At 45.9% G+C, this 5,964-nt stretch overlaps 1 protein-coding gene across 1 annotated transcript in view; it reads left to right on the top strand.

Moving 5' to 3' along the window:
* The first annotated feature begins 4,133 nt into the window (after nucleotides 1-4,133).
* Nucleotides 4,134-5,964, top strand: part of AKT1S1 (AKT1 substrate 1) — a 15,257-nt gene continuing 13,426 nt past the window's right edge. Inside the window, exon 1 of the mRNA XM_018563442.1 lies at nucleotides 4,134-4,230. The gene's annotated coding sequence lies outside the window, so the exon portion shown is untranslated. The remainder of the gene's footprint in view (nucleotides 4,231-5,964) is intronic.

Below are 5,964 nucleotides of genomic sequence, written 5' to 3'. Positions count from 1 at the left end.
CATCTTTCCGATGCCGTTTTTTTTTCTTTTATTCTGACGGCAGCAGCTGTCAGAATACTAAAACAAAAACAGCAGATTGCAAGGGAAGCATTAGCTTCTTTGCTACCTGTCATCATTTCAGGGGGGTGCTCTCTGTTGTTGCACAGGGGGCACCTCCCTGAAATTAGAAGGGCACCTCCCTGAAATGACTTATTTCAGGTTGGGATCCCTGCAGATTTGACGATTGCAATGAAAGGGATCACACCACAACCGCTTGCCACTTGGTTGCGGCACAGTATTGCAATGCAAAATCCACATGGAAATAAAAAACAGGTGTTCAGAATGCTGAAGTATCACCTCCTGAATGCCTGCAAACCGCTGCTCAACTGCATTCTGAAAAGCGATCCACTGCAGAACGCTTTTTAGAGAACGGTTACGTCGGCTATGTAACTGAAAGTCTAAGGCCTGTTCACGCCAAGGTGTCATAATTTTTGCCCATTTATACGCGCGTTTACTGCTAGCATTTTTTTGAGTTTTTTTCATAGACACGTGTTTTCATAGGCAGCTTGAGAGACGTTGTAATCAATGGAAAAAATGCGTGCAAAAACATGCGAATTGCTTCTGTTGCACGTTTACTGGCGTTTCCATTGAAGTCTATGAGGAAAAAACAAGCTGCAAACTGCCAAAAGAAGCTCATGTACTTTTTACTGCTCAAAAACACCTAGGGGGGAACGGGGCCTTATAGTATAAAAATTAAGCATAAAATGTAAAAAATAAACTGGCAGAATAAGGTGTAAACAAATGCTGCGCAATTAAAGGCACCAGTTTACTCCAACATGTGAAATAATATACATAATGGTAAAAATTGTACACATAATGCTACTGAATAAGACAAAAATGTGCCAACAAGAGGGCAGATAATACACCGACCTCACAGAGTAACCCCCACTTATAAACAGTATTCCTCGATAGCCACAAAGGATATACACGGAGTGGCCAGATTATTATGACCACCTGACGTTTGTAGGCAAATTAGCTATAATTTCGCGCTGTAGTTGCTAGAGGGCCAGACCATTATAAATAGGGAAGCAGGTTGTTTACCACGACAGTAGAAGTGATTTTTTTCTGAAGATATGGGGAAACAACGCAATTTAACAGCCTTTGAACGTGGGATGATTGTTGGCGCTCGGAGACATGGGGCGAGTATCAGCAAAACAGCAGAATTCGTTAAATGTTCAAGAGCAGCTGTTGTTAAAGTGTTTAAAGACTGGACTGTCAGCCGAAAATCTGGGTCTGAACGTGCTAATTGTGGCCGTCAGCGACTAGTCAATGTTAGGGCAGAACGGACAGTGGCAAGACTGGTACAAGACAACAGAAGGGCAACAGTGCAGTGTCAGATTCCTCGCACCAACTTTCAACATCTCGTGGGATCACGAGGCGGCCCAACGAAGTCATCTCGTGGAGTCATCGCGTGGCCCAACGAAGTACTGATGGGGTGGTCATAATAATCTGGCCACTCAGTGTAAATCTACTTTGTGTGCACCAAATGCCTTTGCAAACCCAGAAATGACCTTGTAAATGTAGCAGTGACATCATCAGTGTGCTGTACATAGCCTGTGCAGAGAGCAGTGCTGTGGACTTCAGATGGAGAACTTAATTTCCACCTATGCTGATTGACAGCAGCATTGGGCGGGTGCAATAGCCAGCCTTCTATTGGCTATTGCAAATTGAAATAGCCAATAGCAGCCTAGCTATTCATTCCCATGATGTCTTTTTTTTTTTTACTCTGACGTTGGCCAGCGGCCCCCGATGTCAAAATAAAATAATAAAAAAAAGACAGCAGGGAATCCGGGATAAAATGTATCTCTCCTGGGCGTCCAGCAGCCGCTATCTTATAGCAGGAGACTCTCGGAACATCCGGAAGAGTTGAGATGTCTGCTGCTGGAGCTGTCACGGTTAGAGGTGCACCGAAATGAACATTTCAAAACCGAAACGAAACCGAAATAATAAAAATATCAAGCCGAAACCGAAAATGTTTTTATTTTAACTTTTTCTCATTTTTAAAAATATTTTACTTTTATTTTTTTAATAAACGTTTTCATTTTTTTATACGTATTTTTTATTAAATATTTTTATTTTTTTACTTTTAGGGGCTTTGGGGAAATTTTTAAACAGACCCCTGATATTTCCCTTTTAAAATAGAAAAAGAGATTGAAGACACAGAGTCCTCAATCTCTTATTCTGCAGCCCCTGTTATAAATGCACAGGAATCCTCTGAGTGTTCCTGTTCATTGATAACATGAGGACAGAGTATGTTTCCTGTAACCACAATCATGAATGAACAGGAGGTGATGTAGATCACTTCCCATTCATTCATAATTGAGAATATAATCAACATTCAATGTCCTCAATTATTTACAAACACTCAGCGATCACTGAGTGTTTGTACCTCGCTCTCCATCCTGACAGAGCTCAGCCTGCTGTGACAGCGCTGGCTGTCTCCGCCCACACAGCTCTTACCTGATCTGTGACAGGAGGCAGAGCGGTGCGGGGAGGAGAGACGCCGGCTGCTCACAGCGCTCTCCTCCCACTGCGCTTGGCCGCCTGTGACAGTTTCTCTCCTCCCCGCTGGGACACAGAGCAGCGCCCAGCGGAGAGGAGAGAAAAAAATGGATGCACCGTTGTAACGTCCAGAAAATGGCACTTTCGACATTATGCCAAAAGTGCCATTTTCGGCGGGCCGATATATCAGTGTCAGCGTACAATGTGTACACTCCATTAAGGTCTCCGCACAGCAGCACGCTGCACTGTGCACTGACGTTCTGTGACCTGTGGTGGCATCCAGTGCGCTGTGGAGAGAGGCCGCATGTTTGCATTTTTCCACAGCGCACCACACCGCCCATCACACCCGGGTCGTATTGTGAGCAGGGCACATAGAAAACAATTGTTTTCTATGTGCCCTAGCAATGACCTGTGTTTTTCCTGTACAGAAAATCTTAGGTCACCACTATAGTGTGAAGGGGCCATCAAGCTGTGGGTGGCCCTGCAGGTTTCTATTGCTTGTCTGTGTGCCCATTAGGGAGATCCGCTCCCTGTAAAGGTGCCCATACACTGCACGATTATCGTACGAGAATCACGGGAAATCCCGCGATCGTACGATAATCGTCTTCCGTCGAACAAGCAGGCTGGAAAACCCGCCGAGAAACGTACGATTCTCGGCAAGTTAGTGGCCTGCTTGTTCGACAACTGCCGAACAGGCCGGTGTGCGCACACGCACACAGCCTGTTTGCAGTCATCGGAAGCCCGCCCCTCATTGCAGTCATCAGAAGCCCGCCTCTCAGGGGGGCGGGCTTGCGATGATCGCAAGTACGATCTGCCTGCCCAAGATGGGCAGATCGTACGTTTTTTAAATTACTTTACAACCCTCGCAAGACATTAAGCTTGCACACGTTACAATCTGATCTACCAACAACTATGTAGGGCAAGGGCCTGCCAGATTAGGGACATTTCAAGGGACAGACATTGTAAGGGATGCACCTTCCAAAGTGGAAATGAGAGACATGTGGTATGGATGATGATTATTGTGTTTTTGTCATCCGTCTTCCTGTGAGTCGTGAGAAAACACTCAGGTAACCGGTATGAGTGTGCAAAACGTGTGATGACAGATGTGCCTGCAAACACGTTTCCTACGGGGCTGATGCAAACGGCCTCTGTTCACCACGCAATCAACAAACTGGTCACACCAGAGGATGGAAAGAGTCAACAACCTCCCACACATGGACAGCAGCTGGAGCCTGGCGCCGCCATCTTTAGTAAGGGCAAGCCCTGTCACAGCACACCACACACCCCCACTTCTGGAACAGGGACCGTACAATCTATGTGCACCCCAACTACTTTTATACGCCGTGCAGTGCAACTCTAAAGCGCCACAGCGGGAGTGGCGTTATATGAAGTAACGCTGTGCCCAATACTTGAGGCAGCTGCCGCCATGTTTGTTGTGGGCGATAAAATAATTAGTGGGTAAATTCGACTTCATGGAGACTGGTATCAAATTAGTTCTTGATTTCCCCGACACCTGTGTTCATCAGCTGCAATGAGCGTCTAACAGGGTAATGGGCGTGGTCAGAATGAAAGGGGCGGTGCAAAACAGGGTTTAAAGGGGGAGTGAGCTGTCTACAGGATAGGTCGGTGGTGACGTTCGTAGCTGTGCGACCCCAGGGGCTGAGTGTGAGGACTGCTGGAGAGCATCAGGTATGGCGGGGGGTACCTGTGCAGTATTTCCCATCCCCCACATAGGTTTGATCGCTATAGGGGGGGAGGGGGCTTGCACATTAGTTCTAAGTGGAGCAGCCTGTCAATAAGTAACGAACGTGTTTTGTTTAGTTGCAATGTAAATGACTGCAGACTATCAGATCAACTTTCCTTGTCAACAAGATCAGCATGCATTGTGCTTGCTGGGACTTGTAGTCCTGCAGAGCTCAATGTCCTTTGCCCTGTCACTGCAGTCGTTATCTGTTACTTTGCAATGATCACTGACCATGGTAGGCAATCCGTGCATCTGTTTACAAAGCTGCATGCTCTGCCTACCATTGGGTATGCTGGGACTTCTGGTTCTATAAGTTTTTTTTTTTGTTTCTAATGTGAAAATGCGTTTAAAACTAAAATTGTAGGTATGGAACTGCAAATATATTCCTCAATAGCTGCAAAGATTTTCAATTTGCCATGTGAACCACATTATTTTGCAAATCCAGATATCATGCTGTAAAAGTAGCAATCACACTGCTGTACATAGCCTGTGCAGAAAGTATAGCTGTGGGAGGGGCCTGGCAGGCCCCTCCCACTACAGGCTGTTGCCTGGAAAAATCTACAGGAGGGGGTGGAGATGAGACCTGTCACCCTGCACAAGGAGAGAGCAGTAGTGACTGGTCTTTATTATGGGAAGCTCCTGCACAGAGGAAATGTTGCACACCTTATAGAAAACTTATTGTTTTCTTTGTGCTCTTGCTATAATTGGTGTTGTGCAGAAGCCACAGTGATTGGGTCCTAAAGGCTTGTTCAGTCAGGTGCCTTGAGCTCTGTTAATCAGTGCAGGCTCAAAATAAGAGCGTATGGAGAACCATTGTTCTCAATGTGACCTGTTAACGCCATACATGTGTGATGAATGCAGCATGTGTGCATTTCTGTGCAGTGTTTTGCAAGGTCATGAAGGGTTAATCCAGGGGTAGGCAACTTTGGCACTCCAGCTCTTGTGGAATTAAAGTCCCATGAGTCATTGCAAGTCTGACAGCCACAGGCATGATTTGCAGAGGCATCACCACAGCTGGAGTGCCAAGGTTACCTACCCCTGGGTTATAGAATAACAGCAAAATGTATGGGTGAGGTTAGAGCCCCTGTCGGCTGATTTGTTGGTGTCCCTGTTGGAGATTCACTATGTCCTGATCACCAGTCAATGGGAATGAGTGATGGCTTAATCTAAAATGTTGAGCTGCCCCCCTGAACAGGAATAGAGGATGATTCTTCCGATGGGGACCCTTGTTCTGCTAACTGTCTAAGGGATGTCCCTTATGTTTTTGTAGATTTACTTCCACTTCCTTAAAGACTTTATGGCAGGAAGTGAAGAGAAATCTCCCTAATAAGACAGCAAAACACATTGTCTGCAGTTTAGTTCTCCCCTATTCTGTTCAAATGGCTAGTTTTGCCTTTACATATACCTTAAGACCCTCTCGGTTACTTTTACCACCTGTCTTGTTTGGCATATTTCACTTTTCTTCCTCTTGTAGACACAACAGGAGGATGAGAGGAAATCTCCCCAAGTGAAGGAAAGGCAGTTGTTACCCTAACAGTTGTCTCCATTAGAAGAATTTGTCTTGTGTTTTTTTTCCCCCATGTTCTGGTGGCAACTGTGTTGGATTTTATCAATGTAATTCCCGGTGACATTGGTGATCAGGACCATTGAAGAGGGTGATACCCCCCCCCCCCCCCCCC

Source organism: Nanorana parkeri, unplaced genomic scaffold (genome assembly GCF_000935625.1).
Source record: "Nanorana parkeri isolate BGI_ZX_2015 unplaced genomic scaffold, ASM93562v1 scaffold665, whole genome shotgun sequence".
NCBI lineage: Eukaryota > Metazoa > Chordata > Amphibia > Anura > Dicroglossidae > Nanorana > Nanorana parkeri.
Note: the sequence above shows the minus strand (reverse complement) of the source record. Positions and strands in the feature narration are given on the sequence as shown.